The 25,903-nt window shown below is 41.0% G+C and overlaps 1 long non-coding RNA gene across 5 annotated transcripts in view; it reads right to left on the bottom strand.

Moving 5' to 3' along the window:
* The window catches only part of LOC106838592 (uncharacterized), a 34,518-nt gene extending 11,557 nt beyond the window's left edge, over positions 1–22,961 (bottom strand). For 3 of the 5 annotated variants that reach the window (XR_011503896.1, XR_006529395.2, XR_011503897.1), the window contains exons 1-3: positions 14,614–14,681; positions 7,346–7,431; positions 6,461–6,567 (exon numbers count right to left, since the gene is read on the bottom strand). This is a non-coding gene — a long non-coding RNA (uncharacterized lncRNA). Of the gene's footprint in view, positions 1–6,460; positions 6,568–7,345; positions 7,432–14,585; positions 14,682–22,719 lie in introns of those variants that run through there. The other 2 variants (XR_011503898.1, XR_011503895.1) reach the window with 2 other exon arrangements.
* Positions 22,962–25,903: the final 2,942 nt, after the last annotated feature.

Below are 25,903 nucleotides of genomic sequence, written 5' to 3'. Positions count from 1 at the left end.
TTGCTCAAGTATGGATTAAACCCTTCTCTGCGAATGGGGCCACAGTTAGGACTCAGCAGGACATGGCCCAGTTGGCAGAAGTGGAATAAGAGTCCCAGGAGGGACTTAGACTAACCAGACCTGCTCACCAGGTGGGGTGGACGTGGGCTCGGGAGAACATCCAGTCCAGCATGTGAAAAATGGCTCTGGAGGATGAAACAACAGGATCAGGCGGGCTCTAGGCCCTCAGTCAGCATCATGGAGGTACAAGGCAAGGCCCCACTGCCAGGCGAGTGCATACCAAAAAGGGCACACAGGAATCCCGTGAGAGGTGCAAGGTGTAGACAGGGCAGGGTAGACTAAGAGTGAGGGAGGTGGCAGTGAGCAGTCACTCGTTTATTCATTCTCCAACAAGTATGTATGGAGCACCTGTGTGCCAGACACTGCAACCACTCAGGATGCACAAATGAGCAAGACTGACACCTGTGGAAGCATACACAGTGCTGGTGCTACCAGATGGGTAGACAGAGATGTCAAAAGGCAATTCCAATAAAGAGTGATGAATTCTGCAGTGGGGGAAGTGCAATAGGAGCACAGAGTAGGGGCACTAATTCAGACTTAGAGGATTCAGGAAGTGCTTTCCCAGGGAGCATGTGGTCTAAGCTGAGATCCTAACAATAAGTGAAAGTTGTTCAAGTAAAGAAAGATGGGAAGGAAGGTATTCTAGAGGAAGGAGCAGCTTGTCGAAGACCAAGAGGCAAGAGAGAAACTGGTTCACTCAAAGAGCAAAAGGAATTTTTTACATCTGGATGGTGAGAACACAAGAGGGAAGGGCGGACCCTTCCTGGCATGGGTCATGAAGGGAAGGCCCTCGGCAGGCAGGTTTCCGAAGGCAACAGAGTAACTAAGTCCAGAACAATGTTCTGGGATAAGACTGCCTGAGGTGAATCTGGGTTCTGCCACTTCACAGCTGTGTGACCTCAGGAAAGTCATTTGGCCTTCTCTGGCTCAGTAGAATCATTGTAGTGCTTACCTCTGAAGGAGGATGGAGACAGATAAGGCAGATAACGCCCCTGGAACCACTTGGCATGTGATGTGTCCATTCACATCAGCCACTACTGAGCCCCAAACCCCTCCAGCAAGTCAGGACTGGTCCCAGAGTAGGGTGGGCCTGGGCCTGCAGGCCTGGAATGACAGCTGGTCGACGGGCTGTTACCCTTAAAAGAAGTGCTCAATAGCAAATAAAAACTACGTCCAGCATTATCCTCACCGGGACAACCACAGCTCTCTTTCGAACAGCAGTTTAAAATTTGCAGAGCAGTTTCTACATGTTTGCTTGTTGACATCTTTAAACTTACCCTGTGAAGGAAGCAGAGTCCTCCTTTTCGCAGAAAATGAAACTGAGGCCTTTCGCCTAGAGAGTCTGGGGACTGGGGTGGGCCCCTCCATCCCACATGGGCTGGTAAGCTCAGCTCCTTCCTGTTCCCCGCTACCGCCTTGTGCCAAGCCCAGCAGGATTGCAACTCTTCCCTTTCAAAGTGCAGCTTCCCGGGGTAGAGCACTGTGGACACTCCCGTTGGCCTTAGGGCTGCTGCCTAGAGGGCTCATTTACCTCCTGGGAGGTCCCCCGACCCCACAACCCAAGGTCTTCTCTTTAGGGGTGTCCCTGACTCAGCAGCTGCCCCACGAGCCTTCCAGCACTCACCCCACCTACATCTGGGACATGTCGCTCCCTCATCTCAGCAGTCTTCTCAAAGAACGATATTCTTGGCCCAGCTTTTATCATGCGGGACTGATAAATGGGGGTGTAATTATTTTATATATTAGTTGTTTTTTTTTTTTAAGATTTTATTTTTTCCTTTTTCTCCCCAAAGCCCCCCGGTACATAGTTGTGTATTCTTCGTTGCGGGTTCTTCTAGTTGTGGCATGTGGGACGCTGCCTCAGCGTGGTCTGATGAGCAGTGCCATGTCTGCGCCCAGGATTCGAACCAACGAAACACTGGGCCGCCTGCAGCGGAGCGCGCGAACTTAACCACTCGGGGCCAGCCCCTTTATATATTAGTTTTATCTCCCACGTTAAGCTCCTTGGCCTGAGCAATTAAGTCTCTACTTTTCTGGCGCGTTTATGGCAGGCACATAATGGTTACTCAATAACTACTTGCTAATCATGCATTTATAGTGGGTGAATATACACTCATGGGTGTGTAGTCCTATACTATGATATCAAAGGAACTTGGTTAGTCATCAGACGGTTGTTCAGTAACTGTGAAAAACGAGCAAAAAGAGTTGCACTTAAACAATTATTTCACAGTCTTGGTCAAGAATGGGTTAGTAAAAGGAGGATTTATTGTAAGGATACAAGGGAACCTCAGGGAACACACCTGCAGGAGCCAGAGCTCCCAGGGCCTGGTGGAGGAATGCAGGCTTTTCCCCCTCTCTCTCTCAATCCCTCCCTCCCCGCATTCCTTCATCTCTGCTCCTCTTAGCTTTTTCTGTAGGCTTCTAATATCTCCTGCTCCATGATAATTCATTGTTTTGGGTTACTATGCTAACAAAAACGGCCTCAGCTCTTCATGATCTTACAACTCCAGTAGCCCATGATACCAGATTGGTTTCTGTGTCTTTTTCTTTGAATGCCTGAAAGAGAATCTAACTGGCTCAGCTTGGATCAGTTCTTCCCTCTAATCCAATCAGTTGTGACCAAGGGATGGGCCCCCCAGAACAACATGGCCTGCCACTTCTGACGGACGAGTGCAGAGCACTTCCCAAGTAAAGGGTCTGAGCTATACATCCCAGAGCTGGTGAACACACTCAATTCTCAGTTATGCAGGCGCCAATAATCCACTACTCCTCCATGCAGACATTGACGCAGGGCCATTCATATCAACAAGCATCTTTTTGGGCCATCATGTACCTTCCAGGAATACTTTAGGCCCTGGAAAGGGAAAGGAACTTTTGAAATATAAGGACCCCGACTTCCAACAACCATTTCTAGTGATATGGACTCAACCAGTGGACTCAAGAGCTGGGTAAAAGTGAGAATATAGAGTAGATATAGTAATTTTAGAGGCAGAAACATGGAAACACAAGCTTGAAAGATGGGTCAACAAGAATGGATCAAAATCAGCAGCTATCTTCAGCTACAAGATTGGCAAATGTTAAGAAGAATGAAAACACTCATCGTTGGCAGGATGTGAGGAAAGAGACACTCTCATCTTCTGCCGATAGGGGCGAAAAAATGGAGCAATACTGCTGTGGGGTATCTGGCAATCTCTCCAAGACAGGAAATGTGCCTTCCCTGTGACCCACCAATTCTAGGTCCAGGGATTTATCTTGTATAAATACATAATTCGACAAGGATGTTTGTATCTGCATGTGAATGCAGTGTTGTTTAGAGGAGGGGAAAAACCCTACAACATTTAAATGGCACAGAAGCTTGCTTACGCAAATTACAGTACAACAGAATACCATGAAACTATTAAAATAATAATGTAGCTTTGTATTGGCGTGGAAAGATATCCTGGATATATTGTTGTGTGGAAAAAAGCAAGTGATAAAATAGCAATTCATATAGGAACTCATTTATATAAGATTCTTCACATTCAACTCTGTGGCCCTTAGGCACAATCTAGAAGGAACTACCAAAATGTTAAGGGAAGGCTGAGATTTCAAGTAATTGCTAGTTTTGTCTTTATATTTTCTGTGTTGCTTAAATCTACGTTATTATCTATTTTCATAATCAGAAACTCAATAAAGCTAGATTTTTTTCTGTCTTTTTAAAAAATAAACTTTTAATTTTGGAATAGTTTTACAAAAACTTGAGAAGATAGTACAGAGTTCTCATATACCCCTCACCTGGTTTCCCCTATTAACTTCTTACATTAGCGTGGGACGTTTGTCACAATGAATGAGTGAATATTGATGCATTATCAGTAACTAAAATCCATTCTTTATTCAGATTTCCTTAATTTTTACCTGACGCTCCACTTCCTTGATGGTGAACTGTCTACATAAATTATTTAGAGCTCCTCTGAATGAGGGATTTATCTTTTCTCTCTCACCTATGTATTTATTCAATTATTTATTTGTTCAATCATTCATTTTTTTTTATCATTATGGACTCTTGGACATTTATTGTATATTTTGGGTTATAATCCCATGTTACTTTAATTATTTTGTTTCTCAAAATAATTTGTTCCAGCTTTGGCCATTGGGAGCTCTTTCAGTTGGCTCCGAGCCTCTCTAACAAATCCCCATCAGTGTGGGTTTGTGTCAGGGGCTTTCCCTTTTTTGTTCCCCCCAAGACTTCCTTACTTTCTGGCTCTACAAGATGCTCCAGGCTCCTCTTGTGTATTCCTTGCCCCAGTCCTAGAATCAGTCTTCCCTCCAAGGAGCGCTGGTTCCTTTTATTGGAGAATGGTATTTAAAACCAAGTTCTGGGCACTAGGTGTGCATGTTACAGCTGTGGTAATAAAGCCAGGGAGGTAAAGTCAGCAGCCATGCATGTAGGCAGACAATGAGGCCCAGTGGCAGAATGAGGGTCTCTTTTAGAAGGGCGGGCAGGACTAGGGACTGTCCCTGTGAGAAGGGTGCACAGTGGCTCAGTCACAGGAGTCTTGCAGGACAAGGAGAGTCTGCCTGGCCTTGCCCTGACTCCATTTCGGGGTTCCTCCTCTGTGACCAGTGGGCTGGGGGAAAGGAAAGGCCCCTCTCCCTCCCTCTAGAGTCCAGGGCCCCTGCAGGGCACGTGGGAGGGGAACAGGTACAGCTGGTCCCCTGGAGCTTGCTCGTCAACACCTCTGCAGTGACGTCCAGGCCCGTGTCTGTGGTGGCCCTTGGTCACTCTCTGGTTGCCAGGCAGCACTTCAAACCTGTCCAGACTTGGGGAAATCCCGCCACAATGGCCTTGAAGAAAACGGCCTTCCAGCAGATGCATGGGAGGCAGAGCTCCTCATCCCAGCATCCCCATGGTACACGCGGTGGCACATGCTGGAGCTGCTCTCACGCATGTGCATCGGGGCCAGGTAGGGGCGGAGGAAGGTGGGAGCTGACGCCTGTCCATCCCTGACCCACCAGCTGGCTGCTCACAGGTCTGTCTTGGGGACCCAATGTTGGCTGCACTGAGGAGTAGGATATACTTACACCAAATGGGACATGATTATATTTTACAAAAATTATTTCGTTTATCTGAAATTAAAACTTAATTAAGCATCTCATATTTTATCTGACAGCCTTACCCAGGAAAACTTTCTGAGGATTGTCTCAAGCCAGAGAAAGGTCAGGGTGGGTTTGTGCCCACCAGAGTGTCCATTCCTAGGTCACGTATCATGTCATCTCTTATCTAGATATTTTGCCTGAAATCTTGATAATATACAACACAAACTATTACAGCTGTAAGAGACAATCAGAAGTGCCAGTATTTGATTTGCCCCAAAGCAAGATTAGGAATACTGACTGTGTCATTGACCTTCAGTCCCAAGCACAGGACCAGGGGCTCTGATGTCCCAAGGTCAATGACCAAGGAGCTGAGGTATGTAGCCCAAAGGATTTGGAAAAGCCAAAGAGGGCACTTGAAGAGAATCAGGAACTGATCTGCAGTTGGGAGAAGCAGGAAAGACGAAAGAGCAGCAAATTGTTATGGGACAAAGGGGAAGTGTGGACGAATTTGATGACACAGGCCAACCCTCAGCTGAATTTGTACCCTTTCTACTGTGTGTGCTAATAAGAGCGGGATGACCCTTCTTCTAACCCCATATAAATGATATAAGTCAGACAGCCAATAACTTTTCCTGATTAATCATGCTGTTCGCAAATGAGAGGAAGACATTAGAGCAGACATAGCAAGTGTGGCATATACCAATTATCACAAACTGATAACTGTATTCTTTCCCTTTGGGTTTGGACATTCCTCAGAATCATTCTCAGCACTGCACACTGTCCTTCCTAATCAAAATAAACCCTTATTCCACTTCTGCTTTGTAGTTGCTTGTCTCATCCTGCCCGCTGCCCTGCTCCCTGGACAATACTGTGGGATTCCTCAAGTCAAATGGCCCTGTATTTGTGAGGATTTGTATTACCTTGTTTTGTTTTGGTTTTTTCTTTCTAACCCAGTCAAGTGGGCTTGATGCTGCTGAGCAAGTTTTCAAATCATTATTCAGTTCCCCTTTCCCCGAGAGGGAGACCCTGCAGGGAAGACATCACAGACTGAGACAGAGTCTGTAACGCAGGCCAGGGGAGTGATCCTAGCAGCCCGAGTCACAATGCTGGAAGCCAGAGTCACAATGCTGAAGGCTTGTGTTTGCGTCTCTAGCTTTTTCGAAAGTCAGAGGAAAAGTTATTGTGGTCATATCAATCACACTGTGATATGTTGACCTGACTAAAACACAACTTTGAATGTTATGTATTTTCAAGCCTAGAAACTCAATCTAAACACTTTCTGCTTTCAATTACATAATTGACTTGAAAATTGCAGCGTACCTACCATTTGTTTTGAAAGCTTTATGTCAACCTTTGACTCAAAGCACCAAAGTTCTGGAGAAAATGATGAGAGGAATGTTACTGTCTTCATGAACACATTTGGCACTGTGCCTGAAGCAGAAAAAATGTTCAGTAGATGGTAGCGACGTTCATTCTCCTTTTTTAATTTTTGACAAATAAACCTTTTCAAATTTTAGATTTAAGCCAAAAGAGTTAGAAGAAACAGCAATCACACCTGTACTCAAGACTCCAGTAGGGTGATTTTAAAAAGACATTGTAATAATTGTCAAGGTTTCTCCATCTTGGCACTATTGACATTCGAGGCCAGATAATCTTTGTTGTGGGGGCTGTCCTCTGTAACGTAGGATGTTTAGCAGCTTCCCTGGCCTCTAACCACTAGATGCAGGTAGCACCCCTTCTCAATTGTGACAACCAAGAATATCTTCAGATATTGCCAAATGTCCCCTGGGGGGAAGGATCATGCAAAATTGTTGCCAGTTGAGAGCAACTGATCACTGTTGGATAATTTGTATGAACTATAACAGAGGGGAACAAATTTTATGGTCAACCACAACTGTCTTATAAAGAAGGAAATCTGTTATGCAATAGGGCCTTGTTTTTCAGCTCTAGTGGTCTGATAGGTTTGCACATGCTCAGGTCAGCTTGGAGCTGAACTTGTCAGCGGGCAGCCTTCCAGAAGTGATTATTGCCAGCAGAAGTGCCAGAGAAACACTGTCAATGCAGAATACTCAGAAATGCTGGATACAGTATTTTTTTAGACATCTTTTAAAATGTAGGGTTAAAGTAGTAGTTAAAGTAAGGGAAATCTTCAGAGGCCCAAGGTGAGAAAACCCAAATTCAGAATTAAGCAAAGGAAGTCAGAACTCACCCTGAAGATGTCTGCCAGTCCCCGGGGGCCTAGAGCCAGGTTTTGATAGGTCTTGTGTACTGGTAATAGGAGCCAGACTCTGGGACCTACGTGGGATGGGAGGTAGGATTAGAGACTCCTTCATCGAGACAGTACCTCTGAAAGGTAACACCCTCAGTGTGTGAACTAGGAAAACAACCCCAACCCTCAAAGTTCTATCTAGGCCTTGACTCTGAGTGGAATGGGAAAAAAGATCTCCTCTAGTAATTCCTAATCATAAGCCTACTTACACTTGTTTCAGGGGCTGGAATTACACTTCTTATGTAACTCCAAGCTCAAAGCTAAAATTTAATGTAAAAGAGTACCAGGTTGGTAGTGCCCCCCAGGCACCTGGCGGAAGAAATGCAAATCCTCCTGTGAGGAACACATGTCAAACCCACGCCTCAAGACATCCCAACAGATAAAGCACCAAGAAACGTGAGATAATGGTAGAAATCATAAAATATTTAAGGAAAAAAGCCGCCATGAATTAGAGTCAGCATAAACAACAAACTGCAGAGTCGACCCCCACAGACAACAGCAATGGAATAATTGGATAAATAACAGAAAAATAATACGTTTAAAGAAGTATAAGAGAGACTAGGAAGTGTGACAGAGAAGTAAGACTCTATCAAAATTGACCAAGCAGAAAGGAAGAAATGAAAGTGTTATTATTTGTAGATGACATGTTTACGTATGTGGAAAATCTGAATGAATCTTCAAACTGTTAGAATGAAATGAATTTAGCAAGGATGAAGTATACAAAGGTAATATACAAAAATCCATTGTACCCAGAATAGCCAAAATAATCTTTAAAAAGAAGAACAAAGTTGGAGGACTCACACTTCCCAACTTCAAAACGTACTACAAAGCTACGGTAATCAAGACAGTGTGGTACCGGCATAAGGACAGACATATAGATCAATGGAATTGAATTGAGAGTCCAGAAATAAATCTCACATTTAGAATCAATTGACTTCAACAAGGGTGCCAAAGCAATTCAATGAGGGAAAGAAAGAATAATCTTTTCAGCAAGTGGTGTTGGGACAATTGGCTATTCACATGCAAAAGAATCAAGCTGGACCCCTATCTCACACCATATACAAAAAGTAACTCAAAATGAATTAAAGACCTAAATATCACAGCTAAAACTGTAACACTTGAAAACATAGGTGTAAATCTTCATGATCTTGGATTAGATATGACACTAAAAACACAAGTAACAAAAGAAAAAATAGACAAATTAGACTTCACCAAAATTTAAAACTTTTGTGCTTCAAAGGACACGATCAAGAAAATAAAAAGGCAATGACAGAATGGGAGAAAACCTTTGCAAATATTTTATTAAGGACTTGTATCTAGAATATATAAAGAGCTCCTACAACTCAATAATAATATGACAAATAACCCAATTTTTAAAAATGGGCAAAGAATCTAAATATACATTTCTCCAAAGAAGATATACAAACAGCCAATAAGCACATGAAAAGATGCTCAACATCATTAGCCATCATGGAAATGCAAATCAACACGTATATGTTCAACTGATTGATGACAAAGGTGTCAACTGCAATACAGTGTGGCAAAGGGGATGTTCTTTTCTAGGGCGATTGAATAGCCAAAGGGACAAAATAACTCTTGACTCCTCCTCACGTCATTCACAAAAATCAATTCCAGGTGGACTATAGGTCTAAACGTGAAAGGTTAAAATATATATTTTAGAATAAAACTTGAGATAGGCAAATATTTCTTACCATGACACAAAAATGACTAACCATAAAGGGAAAAACATGATAAATTGGACTACATTAAAATCAAGAACTTCCGTTCATCAAAAGACACCATTAAAAGTGTGAAAGGCAAGCACAGACTGGGAGGAGATATTCACAATATAAGACTCCCATGGCAGACATCAATACACCATTCAGATCCCTCTTCAAGAAAGGACTCGCTGCTGAGCTGTGAGGAGTGTGGTTTAACTCACAACCTCCTGCTTTAAGCTCCCTCGGGTCTACATCAGCTTTTGAGCCAAGGTCATGCTCTTCTTGGGGTGATCCTTGACAACGATTGAGAAAGGCAATAATGACCAAGCAAGAGCTTTGTGGAGTGTTCCCAGCCAATGGTAAACAAGGCAGTGGTACAAGGGCCTAGCTATTTCCACCCCCAGTGAAACTCCTCTAATGGGCAACCTGTGTCCCAGAGCTCCCTGTTGGGCTCTCAGAGACCTTCAGGTCTGCACTGTAGTCTAATGGCTCCCCTCCCCAATCCTTCCTTTTCTTTCATGGGGGTTACTCCACAATAAGCCTTACACACTTCTAACTCCACCTTAGTCTCTGCTTCCCAGGAACCTCAAACCAGTTCGACTTATATCCAAAATATATAAAAAGAACCGCTACAAATCAACAAACAAAATGGCAGACAACCCAACAGAAAAACAGGCGATTTACTTGAATAGGCACTAATTAAAAGAGAATATCCAAATGACCAACAAACAAATGAAAATGTTCTTATTAGTTTCCTGGGGCTGCTATAAGAAATTCCCACAACTCGGGTGGCTTAAAACAATAGAAATTTGTTTTCTTACAGTTCTAGAGGTGAAAAGTCTGAAATCAAGGTGTGGGCAAGGTCACCCTCCTTTTGGAGGCTCTGGAGGAAAATCCGTTCCTTCCCTTTTCTGGCTTCTGGTGGCTGCTGGCATTCTTTGGCTTGTGGCTACATCATTTCAATCTCTGCCCCCACCTTCCCCTCGCCTTCTCTTCTGTGTATGTCTAATCTCCCTCTGCCTCTCTCTTATAAGGACACTTGTTATGGCATTTAGGGCCCATCAGATAATCCGAGATAATCTCCTCATCTCAAAATCCTTCATCACATGTGCAGAAATTTTACCCTGTAAGGTAATATTCACAGCTTCCAGGAAGTAGGACCTGATATCTTTGAGGGGCACCATTTAGCCCACTAAAGCTTGTATCATTAGTTATAACGCAAATTAAGGTCACAATGTGCTACTACTTCACACCCACCAGAATAGCTAAAATTAAAAAGGTAACATCAAGTGTGGGCAGGAATGTGGAACATTCTCTCCATGTTCCAGAACCCTCATACATTACTCATGTATAACTTGATACAACTATGCTGTACAACTGATTGGCAGTACTAGAGATGAGCATAAGCCTACCCTATCACTGACCCAGAAATTCTAGTCCTAGGTATATGGCAGTTTTAAAAGACAGCTGCACACTGTTTACAATAGCCAAGATGTGGAAGCAACCTAAGTGCCCATCAACAGACGAATGGATAAAGAAGATGTGGTACATATATACAATGGAATACTACTCAGCTGCAAAACAGAACAAAATCATTCCATTTGCAATAACATGGATGGACCTTGAGAGAATTATGTTAAGTGAAATAAGCCAGCGAGAGAAAGATAATCTGTGTATGACTCCACTCATATGAGGAATTTAAAACTATGAACCAAGAACAGTTTAGTGGATACCAGGGGAAAGGTGGGGTGGGGGGTGGGCACAAAGGATGAAGTGGTGCACCTACAACATGACTGACAAACATTAATGTACAACTGAAATTTCACAAGATTGTAACCTATCAATAACTCAATAAAAAAAAAAACTAATGGACAAAAAAATCTTAGTTCTCCAATGCACTGGGTATCAAAATGTGCTCTCTGGATCAGCTGCATGCGTGCCACCTGGGACCTCCCCGGAAATAAATTCTCAGTCCCCATCCCATACCTCCTGCATCAAAAACTCTGAAGATGGGACCAGGAATCTGTGTTTTAACAGGGCCTCCAGATGATTCTGATGCCCAACAAAGTTTATGCATAATTATATTTGGAGCTAAATATGTTATCACCCCTGTCTATAAACTCACTCTTCAAGGCAAAAAAAAAAAAAAAGACAGCTGCAAATTCTTTGGCACTCCTCTCAAGAGGTGGATGTCTGTATCCACTGCCTTTGAATCACGGAGGGCTTACAGTTGTTTTGACCAACAGAGCATGGTGTTGGTGACACTGTGTGACTTCTGAAGCTGGGTCATAAAAGGCATTACAGCTTCCATTTTGCTTGCTAGAATACTTGCTTTCAGAGCCCCAGACCTCTAGGTAAGAAGTCTGACTACACGAGGCCACCATGCTATAAGGAAGCCGAAGCCACATGGAGAGATTGTGAGTAAGTACCCTGGAGTATGGTCCCAGCTGAGCCCGGCCTTTGAGTGATCACAGCCCAAATACCAGATAAGTGAGTGAAAAAGTCTCCACATGATTCCAGGCCCTAGTGATTGAATCACCCTGAACCATTTGAGTTTTCCCAGTTGAGGCCCCAAACAAGGTGGAGTGGAGACAAACTGTACCTCTGTGTCCTGTCCAAATTCCTCACCCACAGAATCCATGAGCATAACAAAATGGTTGTTGCTTGATGCCACTAAGTTTTGGGGCACTTTGTCATGCAGCAGTAGGTAACAGGGACAATACCCAACAGAAACATGTACATAAATTCAGCAAAAGAGAAATACAGGGATATTCATAGCAGCACTGTTTGCACAAGCCCCAAACTGGTAACTACCCCAAAATACCCATCAATTGTGGAATAGATAATTTGTGGTATAGTCACACAATGGAATACTATTTAGCAAAAAGAATAACCAAATTACAGCCACATACAATGATATGGATGATTCCCACAAACATTTGGGGCTTTGAACAACACAATCCAGACCCGAAAACAACATATACTGATTATTCCATTTATACATAAATTTATACATATTTACATAATTTAAAAATAAGTGAATCAAATCTGTGATGTTAAAAGTCAGAATAGTAGTTACTGTTGAGGAGAGAAGTTTCTGGAAGTTTTATGTTATGGGTAATGTTCTGTTTCTTGATCTAGGTGCTGGTCACACAGATGTGATCACTTTGAAAATTTTTCAATCTGTATTCTGCGATTTGTACTCTTTTATGCAAATACGTTATACTTCAATAAAAAGTTTGAGAAAGGTGTGTCTTGCAAGCAATGAAATAGGGTATCCCAAGGGGAGAAGGATGGGCAGAGCAGGGACAGCAACTACAAGATGATGGTCACAAGATTTAAAAGAAACAATCTTGGGTCCAAGTGAAAGCAAAAAGTCTAGAAGCCTACCAAGTTTTCAAGGGACCTGTACTGCCAAAAAAGTCCCCAGACTGGCTCACCACAACCTGTGACAGCTGAATCCCCAAAGCACACCTCAAGCCTCAACTCTGCACCAGAAGAAGCAGACTGTGAATGCGGGCAGCTCCAAGCAGACCTTCCAGTGCCCACTCACATGTGGCTGTGGAGGATGAGCGACAGGGAAGAACCTTAGAAAGGCGGAGCCATGACAACAAAGGATGCTCACGTAGAGTAAGGTGTTCCTCCCAGAGGAAGTTGGGGCTGCCACATGGGCTAACCAGGCAGCAGACCCTACTGCCAGGGCTGGATGTCACCACTATTCTGCTCAAATGCACTTGGTCATTGCTCTGGACAAGTGACTGCCGCATGTTTCCCATTCTCCCCTTTTCTTTTCTTTTTTTAAAATTTTATTTATTTTTACTTTTTGAGGAAGATTAGCCCTGAGCTAACATCTGCTGCCAATCCTCCTCTTTTTGCTGAGGAAGACTAGCCCTGAGCTAACATCCATGCCCATCTTCCTCTACTTTATATGTGGGATGCCTACCACAGCATGGCTTGCCAAGTGGTACCATGTCCACACCCGGGATCCAAACCGGCAAACCCTAGGCCACCAAAGCGGAATGTGCACACTTAACCGCTGCGCCGCTGGGCTGGCCCTCTCCCCTTTTCTGAACGAGAGTTTTAACCATGTTAACATATTCCCCCCAATCATTGTTTGTCAGATGGATTGTCTTTTAGTTTATAGATCACTAGAACATAAAGAGTCACACCTGAGCCTGACAGGAAGAGCTTCATGTCACCCAAAGATGCTGGACTTTGAGCTAAGTGTAAGAGGGTGGGACTTTTGAGGTTTCTCTTTTGGAAGATGAGGGTGCTCTATACGTGGGAATGGAGTGTAAAATGGATGTTTAATAGCCAAAAGGTAGACTGTAGTAGAGATCACTAGTTGCCTATCCCAACAGCCATTGTTCTCCTCTTCATGTCAGAATCACAAATTCATCTGGGATGGCAATCCAACCTACGAATGTTCTATAATTTCCAGCCTCCCTTGTAGCTAGGTGTGGCCATGTGACTAGCTCTGGGCACTGAAGTAGAAGCTGCAGTGTATAAGACTTCTGGGAAGTATCCTTAGAGAAAAAGGGGCAAGCCCTCCTTCCCTTGCGCTATCTGACTGACTGGAATGCAGGTGTGGGGCCAGAGCTCCAGAAGCATTCTTGGACCTTAAGAAAGGAAACTATGGGCCATGGGACAGTGGAGTAATGAGATAAAAGACCCATAACAGCCTAGGATTGCCTAATATCTGACTGCTTTTATGTGAGAAATAATCTTCTGTATTTTATCATCCACTATTATTTTGAGTTTTCTGTCACACGTGCTTAATCTAGTTCTAAATGGCATAGGCATAAATTGTCAGATTTAGAAAGCCCAACAAATTCTGTGAAATAAAAACAAAAGGAAATTTATATCCAGACAGTTTGTAGTAAAATTATAAAACACCAGAGACAAAGAGATCTTAAGAGCTGACAGAAAAAAAAGACAAATTACCTACCAAAGAATGACAAACTGATAGTTGACTTCTCAACATAAAAACACAAGCCAATGAACGGTGCAATATCTTCAAAATACTAAGAGAAAATTACTATCAGTCTAGAGTTTTATATCCAAAGAAATTCTTAATCGAGAATAAGAGCAAAATAAAGACATTTTCAGACAAGACTTACCACCAACAGACCCTTGACTGATAGAACTTCAAAAGATATACTTCATGAAGAATAAAAATTATCGCAGAAGAACAATTTACGGTGTTAGAAGGAAAAATGAGCAAGAAAAATTATAAACATGTGGAGAAATCTAAACACTTAACTATATAAAATCATCACTATCATCTCTAATTTCTGTGATTAAAAAGAACTAAAATTCTGGACAACAATAACATATAACTTTGAAGAGAGTGGTTCGAGTTAAAGCATTCTAAGGCCTTCATATTTTGGGGGAGGAGGTTAAAGATATTAACTGTATAGATGCTATAAATGCCCTGCCTGTATAGTCTTGGGCTTTACCATTTGTGGACTCTAGCTTAACTTCTACCTGGCAGCATATGGGATTCCGTGCTGAAGGCTCCCTCTGGTCACTTTGGCTCCCCTGTACACGTTCAGGACAAGCTGGAAGTGCTAAGTAATTAATAACCCTGAAAGAAGCCCTCAGTGAACGATTGACGAGAGTTAGTTCATAAATAACCCAACTCCCTCATTCCTTGGGACATGTTCTGCACAGTCTCCTAGAATTTCCCGTCAGGATTTAGCTCTAGTTGGCCACATTGTAACCTAATGATACACCCTTTATTGGCATTCTTTCCTTCCCTGTCTCATTTCTGTACTCTCTGATCAGTGTTTGTTCAAGCCAACTCCCAAATAAAGTATTTCGTTCAAATTCCTACTTTACAGTCTGCTTCTGAGGCAACCCAAAAGAGTACATTAACTTTAGACTTTGTTAAGTATTTGTGCTAAAATGTCTAAAGTAGCCACTAAAAGAATAGTAAGAGAAAAAATACAATGTGAGAAAAAATACAATCAATTAAAATGAAATCAAGAAATGAGGGGAAATAAGAAACAAAGAAAGTAACACAAATAGGACAGAAGAAGATAAAATTAATCCAAACACGTCTGTGATAAATGTAAGTGGACCAAAATTTCCAGTTAAAAGACAAAGATTAACAACTTTTTTTTTAAATACTACAGCTATATGTTGTCTCTAAGACACAAAGACAAACACAAGAATATTGAAAGTTTGAAAATAAAAGCATGGAAAAATGGTCCACCAAGCAAATTTTATTGAAAGAAAGCTGGTGTGGCTACACTGATAACACATGAAATAGAAGTTAAGGATTAAAATATTACCAATGATAAAGAGAGTTACACATATTGATAAAAAATTTATTTCACAGAAAGATTTAACAATTCCAGACTTGCAAATACCTACTAACTCGTCTTCAAAATACAGAGTGACTTCTGGTTTTTGGTTCTGCTTAAAAGCAGCTTGGAAGTCATCACTCCATCCTAACAACAAGTAAAAAGCTGAACCAACTGAAAAATCAACAATTCTTCTTAGATCTGTAAGAGAAGTGAGGTCCTAGGACAAATCGCTGGCCCCCAAATTGGAGAGACTTATAGTTGGATACAGAGAATGACAACATATGAGAGAGCAGAAACCTCTGCAGGAACCAGTGTGGGATAGGAAAACTTGTTTTGTAATTGCTGGAGATTAGGTGTGGACAAGTCTGAGAGTGAGCAACTCCAGGGGGATCTAGTCATGGGGGGGGGGGGGTTGGCATGCTTTGTGAGTGTTACCTGCAAGAGCTCCACCAGGTTCTCATAGTAGATATTGCAAAAAATTCCCCTTGTGCTCTGGGCAGGGGGAGGGGAAAAGGAACCATTTTTAAATATACGGGAGCACTCTGTTCTTCTTAACAAGATCTGCCCTCAGGAGACATTAGTTAACCAGAGCATAACCTCCTGGGTTTTATCAGAGCCTAACTGACCTGGGAGAAGGGAAATACCCAACTCTAGCCCACTCTAGCCATTCTGTCCCACCTAAGGGAGCAGAAAAAAACCTGAGAAACACTTGTGAAGTTCACGGTTCAGAGGCGTAGGCTCACTAAAAGACTGAGATCTAACCCTAGGACTATAGAATGCTTTCCCTCTGTCATGCTTATCAGCCATTACTAAAGGCCTGCTTACAGCAGATCATTTTACCCAGTATATCACGTCCAGCTATCAAGAAAAAATTACAAGCAAAACTAAAAAGAAAAAAAACACAGTTGGAAGAGACTGGGTAAGCATTAGAACCAAACATTGGATGTTGGAATTATCAGACAGGGAACTTAAAATAACTATGACTAATATGCTAAGGTCTTTAATGGATGAAATAGACAGTATGCAAGAACAGATGAGCAATGTAAGAGGAGAGATGGGAATCCTAAGAAAGAACCAAAAAGAAATGCTAGAGATCAGAAATACTGTAACGGAAATGAAGAATGCCTTTGATGAGCTAATTAGTAGATTGGACACAGCTGAGGAAAGAATCTCTGAACTTAAGGATATATCAGTATAAACCACTAAAACTGAAAATCAAAGAGAACGAAAACTAAAAAAACAAAACACAAATCCAGAACAGAATGTCCAAGAACTTCAGGACAACTACAAAATGTTTTAACACATGTAGTGGGAGTACCTGAAGGAGAAGAAAAAGAGAAAGGAACAGAAGAAATATTTGAAACAATAATAACTAAGAATTTCCCCACATTAATGTCAGACACCAAACTGCAGATCCAGGAAGCTCAGAGAACACCAAGTACAGTAAATACTAAAAAACCTATATCTTGGTATATCATTTCTCGAGTGAAAGAAAATCAAAGATGAAGAAAAAATCTTGAAAAAAAACTAGAGGGGTAAGAACACATATAGAGGAGCAAAAATAAGAATTACATCCAACTCCTTCTCACAAACAATGCAAGCAAGAAGAAAATGGAGTGAAGTATTTTAACTGTTGAGAGGAAAAATCTCACCAGCCTGGCATTCTGTACCATGCAAAGCTCTCCTTCAAAAGTGAAGGAGAAATAAAGACTTTCTCAGACAAAAAGAATTGAGGGAATTTGTTGCCAGTAGACTTGCCTTGTGAAAAATGCTAAAAGAAGTTCTTTAGAGAGAAGGAAAATAATATATGTCAGAAGCTTAGATCTGTATGAAGACTATTGAAGAAAGAACAAGTGAAAGTAAAACGCAAACTTTTATTTTTCTTATTCTTAATTCACCTAACAGATGACAGTTTGCACAAAATAATCATAGCAAAAAAGCATTTGATTTTATATGCTTATACATTTTATATATATTATATGACACATGTATTATATATATGAAATGAATGGCAGCAATGATACAAGAGATGAGAGGGAGGAATTAGGATGCTTTTCTTATTAAAAGGTACTCACACTGCATGTGAGGTGGTATAGTGTTATTTGAAAGTGGGCTTAGATTGGGTATAAATTATATTACAAACTTTAGGGCAACCACTAAAAGAAGCTAAAAAAGGAGGTTGGCCCCATGGCCAAGTGGTTGAGTTCACGCACTCTGCTTTGGTGGCCCAGGGTTTCACCAGTTTGGATCCTGGGCATGGACAAGGCACTGCTCATCAGGCACTGCTGAGGCGGCATCCCACATAGCACAACCACAGGCACCCACAATTAGAATATACTACTATGCACTGGGGGGGGGGGGTGGTTTGGGGAGAAGAATAAAAAAAAGAAGATTGGCAACAGTTGTTAGCTCAAGTGCCAATCTTTAAGGAAAAAAAAGAAGTATAACTGATATGCTAAGAAAGGAGAGAAAATGGAATCATATAAAATGCTAAATTAAAACCATGAAAGGCAGAAAAAGAATGGAAGATAAAAATAGGAACAAAGAACAAGGGCAACAAATAGAAAACAGTAACAAATACGGTAGATATTAATCTGACTATGTCAACAATCGCTGTGAATATCAATAGTCTAAATGCATCAATTAAAAGAGAGATTGTCAGAGTGTACCAAAAAACAAGACCCAACAAATGTTGTCTCCAAGAAACCCACTTTAAATATACAGACACATATAAGTTAAAAGTAAGTGAATGGAGAAAAATATACCATGTTAACACTAATCAAAAATAAGCAGGAGTAGCTATATTAATTTCAGACAGAGCACATTTCAGACCAAAAGGTGTTATCAGGGATAAATGGACATTACATAATGATAAAATAGTCAATTCCTCAAGAAGACATACTAATCCTTAACATGCATGCACCTAACAACAGTGTCAAAAGGCATAAGGCAACAAGTGATAGAACTACAAGGAGAAGTACATGAATCCACCATCATAGTTGGAGACTTCAACACCTCTCCATCAGAAATGGACCAACAGGCAGAAAATCAGTAAGGATGTTGTTGAACTCAACAACATCATCAATCAACTGGATATAATTGACGTCTATAGACTATTTCATCCAATAACAGCTGAATACAGATTCTTCTCAAGCTCACATGGAACATTCACCAAGATTAATGACATTCTGGGCCATAAAACACACTTTAACAAATTTAAAAGAATAGAAATTATATGATGTCTGCTCTCAGACCACAGTGAAATTAAACTAGAAATCAACAAGAAGAAGATAACTAGAGGGGCTGGCCCTGTGAACAAGTGGTTAAATTCGCATGCTCTGCTTCGGCAGCCCAGGGTTTGGCTGGTTAAGATCCTGCGTCTGGACCTAGCACCGCTCATCAAGCCATGCTGAGGCAGCATCCCACGTAGCAGAGCCAGAAAGACCTACGACTAGACTATACAACTATGTACTGGGGGGCTTTGAGGAGAAGAAGGAAAAAAAAGAAGATTTGCACCAGATGTTAGTTCAGGTGTCAATCTTTTAAAAAGAAAGAAAGAGGGGCTGGCCCTGTGGCTGAGTGGTTAAGTTCGTGAGCTCCACTTTGGCAGCCCAGGGTTTCACTGGTTCGGATCCTGGGTGTGGACATGGCACTGCTCATCAGGCCACGTTGAGGCAGCATCCCACATGCCACAACTAGAAGGACCCACGACTAAGAATATACATCTATGTACTGAGGAGATTTGGGGAGAAAAAGCAGGAAAAAGAAAAAGAAGATTGGCAACAGTTGTTAGCTCAGGTGCCAATGTTTAAAAAAAAGAAAGAAAAAAAGATAATTGGAAAATCCCCAAATTCATGGAGATTAAACAACTCATAACACATAGATTGTAGAAGGAATCTAAAGAGAAATTTAAACATATTTTGAACCAAGTCAAAATGAAAACAATTTATCAAAACTTGTGGGATGCATCAAAAGCAGTGCTTAGAGGGAAACTTGCAGTATTGAATGAATATGTTAGAAAAGAAGAAAGATCTAAAATCAATCATCTAAGCTTCCATCTTAGGAAACAAGGAAAAGAAAAGCAAATTAAATCTACAATAAACAGAAGAAAAGAAATAATAAAAATTCGAGCAGAAATCAATGAAATTGAAAAGAAGAAATCAATAGAGAAAATCAATGACACTAAAAGCTGCTTCTTTGAAAAGATCAATAAAATTGATAAGCCTCTAGCTACGCTAACAAAGGAAAAAAGAGAGGACATTAATTACTAATATCAGAAATAATATTAGTAACCATTAATTACTAATGATTAAATATATATAGTCACTACAGATCCTTTGGACATTAAAACGGTAAGAAAGGAATACTATGAACAACTCTACACCTACAAATTTGATAACCTAGATGAAATGGACCAATTCCTTGAAAGATTCGATATGTCAAAACTCACACAAGAAGAAATAGACAAGATGAATAGGCCTATATCTACTAAACAAATTGAATCAATAATTAATAACCTTCCAAAACAGAAAGCACCAGACCCAGATGAATTCACTGGTGAATTCTACCAAACATTTAAGAAAGAAATTATTCCAATTCTATACAACCTCTTTCAGAAGATAGAAGCAGAAGGAATACATCCTAACTCATTCTATGAGGCCAGCATCACCCTAATACCCAAACCAGACAAAGACATTACAAGAAAAGAAAACTACAGATCAATATCTCTCATGAACATAGATGCAAAGATCCTCAACAAAATATCAGCAAATTGAATCCAATAATGTATAAAAACAACTATACACCATGAACAAGTGGGATTTATCCCAGGTATGCAAGGCTGATTCAACTTTGAGAATCAGTCAACATAATCCATTACATCAAGAGGCTAAAGAAGAAAAATCATATGATCATATCAATAGATGCAGAAAAAGTATTTGACAAAATTCAACACCCACTTATGATAAAAAAAAACTCTAAATAAACTAAAGATAGAGGCAAACTTCCTCAAATTGATAAAAAATATCTACGAATAACCTACAGCTTTTCCACCAAAACAAGGCAAGATGTTAGCTTTCATTACTCCTTTCATCATTCTGGAAGTCCTAGCTAATACAATATGGTAGGAAAAGGAAATAAAAGTTATACTGGTTGGGAAGGAAGAGATAAAACTGCCTTTATTTGCAAATGACATGATTGCTTATGTAGAAAATCTGAAAGAATGGACCAAAAATCTCCTGGAACAAATAGGCAATTACATTAAGTTTGCAAGATAGAAGGTTATATACAAAAGTTAATTGCTTTCCCATATGCCACCAATGAACAAGTGAAATTTGAAATTAAAAATACAATACCACTTACATTAGCACCCCCCCCATTTATACTTAGGTATAAATCTAGCAAAATATGTACAACTATGTGAGGAAAACTGCAAAATTCTGTTGCAAGAAATTAAAGAACTAAATAAATGGAGAGGTATTCCATGTTCATGGATAGGAAGACTCAATATTGTCATGATGTCAGTTCTTCCTAAATTGATCTATAGATTCAATGCAATTTCAATAAAAATCCAAGTAAGTTATTTTATAGATATTGGCAAACTGATTCTAAAGTTTATGTGGAAAAACAAAAGATTTCATAATGTTGAAAGAGAAGAACAAAGTTGGAGCACTGACACTACCTGACTTCAAGACTTGTTATAAAGTTACAGTAATCAAAAAAATGTGGTATTGGCAAAAGAATAGATAAATATATCAAAGGAACAGAATAGAGAGACCATAAATAGACCCACATAAATATAGGCAACTGATCTTTGACAAAGGAGCAAAGGCAATACAATGGAGAAAAGACAGTCTCTTCAACAAATGGTGCTGAAACAATAAGACATCCATGTGCAAAAAAAATGAGTGTAGACACAGACCTTGCAATCTTCACAAAAATTAACTCAAAATGGATCATAGACTTAAATGTTAAGTGCAAACCTATAAAACTCCTAGGAGATAACAGAGGATAAAATCTAGAGGACCCTGGGTTTAGGGGATGACTTTTTAGATATGACACAAAGAAAGAATTGATGAGCTAGATTTCATTAAAATTAAAAAATTCTGCTCTGGGAAAGACACTGCCAAGACAATGAAAAGATAACCCACATATCAGAAGAAAATATCTGCAAAAGACACATTTGATAAAGAACTGTTATTTAAAATATACAAAGAACTCTTAAAACTCATCAATAAGAAAGCAATCCGATTATAAAATGGGCCAAAGACATTAACAGATACCTCACCAAAGAAGAAATACAGATTTCAAATAAGCATGTGAAAAGATGCTTCACATGATATGTCATCAGGGAAATGCAAATTAAAACAACAATTAAATGCTACTGCACATATATTAGAATGTTCAAAATCGAGAACACTGACAACACTAAATTCTGTCAAGGATATGGAGCAATAGGAACTCTAAACCACTGCTGGTGAGGATGCATAATGATACAGCCACTTTGGAAGACAGGTAGTTTCTTACAAAATAACATACTCTTACCATGGGATCTAGTAATTGTACTCCTTGGTATTTACCCAAAGGAGCTTAAAACTTATGTCCACACAAAAACCCGTACCAATATGTTTACAACAGCTTTATTCATAATTGCCAAAACTTGGAAGCAAGCAAGATGTACTTCAGGGGGTGAATGGATGAATAAACTGTGGTGTATCCAGACAATGGAATATTATGCAGTGCTAAAAAGGAAATAAGCTATCAACCTATGAAAAGACATGAAGGAACTTGAGAAGCATATTACTAAGTGAAAGACAAATCTGCAAGGCTACATACTGTATGATTCCAACTATATTATATTCTGGGAAAGGTAAAACTATGGGGACAGTAAAAAGATCACTGGTTGCCAGGGATTAAGGGTGCTGGAGGAACGAACAGACAGGGCATAGAGGATTTTTAGGACAATGAAACTACTCTGTGTGATACTATGATGGTGGATACATGTCATTATACATTTGCCCAAACCCATAGAATCTACAACACCAAGAGTGAGCTAATATAAACTATGGACTTTGAGTGATTATGATGTGTCAATGTAAACTCATCAATTGTAGCAAATGTACCACCTGGTGGGGGATGTTGATAGTGGGGGAGGCTATCCAGGTATGGGAGCAGTGGGTATATGGGAAATCTCTATACCTTCTGCTCAATTTAGCTGTTAACTTAACCCCCCCCCCACAAAAAATAGAGCAAAAATCAGAATAACAAAGAGAAATTGACTTACCCATCATCATACTAGGAGATTTTAATATATTTTTCTGTAATGTACAGATCAAGTGGATAAAAAATAAAACTGGGACCAGCCAAGTGGCATAGAGGTTAAGTTTGCATGTTCCACTTCAGCGACCTGGGGTTTGGGGGTTTGAATCCTGGGCGCAGACCTATGCACCACTTGTCAAGCCATGTTGTGGCAGCATCCCAAATACAAAATGGCACAAATTGGCACAGACGTTAGGTCAGGGCCAATCTTCCTCACTAAAAAACAAAAATAAAATGAAATAAAATAAAAATCAGTAGGAATATTGATGATTTGAACAGCACAAACAATGTTTGACTTACCTAGAACTCTGCGCTAATCAATTTAGGAAAGCATTCTTTTCAAGCACCCAAGATATGTTTTACAAAAATTGGCCACATACTAGTACATACAGTAAGTCTAAATAAAGTTCAAAGAATTGAACATACAGATTTATACAGATCACATTCTCTAACAAAAACAATGAAGTTAATCAGCAACAACAAAAAATATACAGATTTGGAAATTAAAACATATCATCTAAATAACTCATGCCATGGGTCAAGGGGAAACTGACTGAGGCTCCAAACTTTATGAGATGAAGCAGCTAGTGAAAAATCTCTGACAGTACAATGACTGAAGGACCTTCAAGAAGAGAAGATCTAATGCTGAATTTGAAGCTGGGTTTACTTCTTCAGCATTCCCTGGGTAAAGAGGACCTCTCTTATCTAATGCTCATATGTCAATCATGATTGGCCTTGCTTAGGTCACATGTCCACAATTTAACCAATCACTATGGATGGAGAGATGGCGTCCTCTGATTGGCCAGCCTGGTAACTCTACCTCTGTGGAGATGGAAATAGGAGTGGAACGTCTTGACTCCTAGACCCTCCAAGACCACATGGGGTCAGAAAAGAGACTGAAGGAAGCTTGACAAACAAAATCATCCTTCTTCCCGTAAATACGATTCTATAAACACCCCTACCTAGCATAATACAATGACTATTGAAACAAAACTAAAAACCAAAATCATGTCTAGTTGCCACATCCAATCCCAAGCCGAGGATTTCTGGGTAATCTTTCATGGATTTGGTAGCCGATAGCTAAAAGATAAGTCTAACTTCCCTCATCACCACTCCCAGTGTACCCAATGACAAAGGGACAACAGAAACACTGCAATAAGTCTTCCATTTGGCAAGCGGTGAAGGGGAATCCACGCCGAGCAGCTCCTAGTACACTCCACACTCTGTCGGGCAGGAACACGGCCAGCCCCTGGCAGTGCAGTCAGCCTCTGGGTCAGTCAGCCCAACTGCCCCCCTTCCGACTAACTGCGAAAACACCTCTTGTCTAGAGGTTTCCATGGCCGCTTCCGAGTAGGGTATAGTGGAAGACTCTGCATCTGGGGGCAACTTTAGCGGCCACTTCCTGTCAGCATAATTGCAGGGCTTGGGACTTGCCCTGGGGTTTGAGCAATCACAGACCACTGTTTATCAAGCTTGGAATTTTCTGGAAATATAATTTTCCCACAATCCTGGTGGGTGGCTGTTCTATTTGAGTTTACCAACTCTGTTAGCTAGTAAACTGACTCCAGAAGTCTATTCCTGGTCTTTATCCTTGAACTGGGCTTACCCTTGCAGTTTCTGACTCAGAGATAAGCTCTGCCCATTTTGCTTTGTCATCAAATTGAGGGCTCTCTTCTGGGCTTGAAATGGGAAGTAGAGTTAATCTGACCTCTACCTCCAGCCTGCTTCCAGTTGCATGGTGGGAAAAGAGCATCTATTAGCTCCAATTACAGGTAGATCCAGAAGTGGTTCTGGCTGTATGTATAGCCAGATCTTGGGGCTCAAATGATACTGTCTCTTCTTCTATCTCTCAGCTCTTCTTGCCTCTACTTGGCCTCCTGCTAAATGAAGCTATGTCCATATGATGGGAAAGATAGCTCCTGGAAGCCTCTGATTCATCCCCTTTCAAATTAGCAAATAGCTAAGAGAACATCTCTCTCCCCATATCAATCCCAGGCAATTCTCCGATTGGCCCATCTGGAGTTATATGACCATCCCTGTGGCCATGTGGGTGGGGCACTTCGGGCAGCCTGAGTCAGGTGCCCACGCCATGATAAGGGTAGGAGATAGGGCTGGACGCTAGGATTGGCAGATCTGTAGGGACTATGTGGACTGGCGTAAAATGCTTCAAAGGAAGGGATGCTGGGTAGACAAAGACAAGAAAGTCCACAGGAGAGGGGCAAGAGAAAATAAAGGCCAAAGAGCAGGATAAGGCATGGGGAGTAACTCTGCGTAAGTTCCTAAATGTTTATCATAAGGGATCTCCAGTTTGACTCTGAGTTTCCTGACAATGAAAGCCAAGAAGGAAACATGATCAGTGATGCAAACCAGATGCTAGCTGAGGTCTCCAGGCCCAGAGGAGGTTCAGAGCATGTCCCAAGTTTCCTTCTGTTTCCCTGGAGGCTGACTTTCTCAAGATCCCTGAAGGGCTACCTCTGTTCCACAGCACATGGCTCCCAGGCGTGAGGCTTACCTTTTCTTCGACTTCTACAAAAGACTCCATTCACACAAAGTAGTTAGTGAAGATGTTCACAGGAAGACAAGGTTGGGGGGATGGAGGGTGGTCTTCAAACGTCCTTTGGCTCCTGTTATCGGCTGAACTGTACTCCCCTCAAAACTCATATGTTGAAATCCTAACCCCCAGTACCTCAGAATGTGACTATTTGGAGACAGGGTCTTTAAACGTCAAGTTAAAATGAGGTCGTGAGGGTGGATCCTAATCTAATAAGACTGGTGTCTGTATGTGAAGAGGAGATTAGGACCCAGAAATACACAGAGGGAAGACCACGTGAAAACACAGGGAGAAGGCAGCCATCTGTAAGGCTGCAGAGGAAACCAGTCCTGCCGATCCCTTGATCTCGCACCTTGATCTCGGACTTCCAGCCTCCAGAACTGTGAGAAAATAAATTTCTTTGTTTAAGCTGCCCAATCTGCAGAACTTTGTTATGACAGCCCTCGCAAATCAATACATCCCCTCTGCCGCTGGCCTGAATTCACCTCACTCACCATCTTACAGGCGTCTCTTCCCATTCCTTACCTGGCCTCCCTGAATGTCTTCTCCTCCTTCTCAGAGGCCAAGTTCCCCGATTTGTCTCAGACAGGGCAGTCTG

The sequence above is a fragment of the Equus asinus genome, chromosome 6, assembly GCF_041296235.1.
Source record: "Equus asinus isolate D_3611 breed Donkey chromosome 6, EquAss-T2T_v2, whole genome shotgun sequence".
NCBI classification, from domain to species: Eukaryota; Metazoa; Chordata; class Mammalia; order Perissodactyla; family Equidae; genus Equus; species Equus asinus.
The sequence above is the reverse complement of the archived record's forward strand: the minus strand, read 5'-3'. Positions and strand labels throughout refer to the sequence as shown.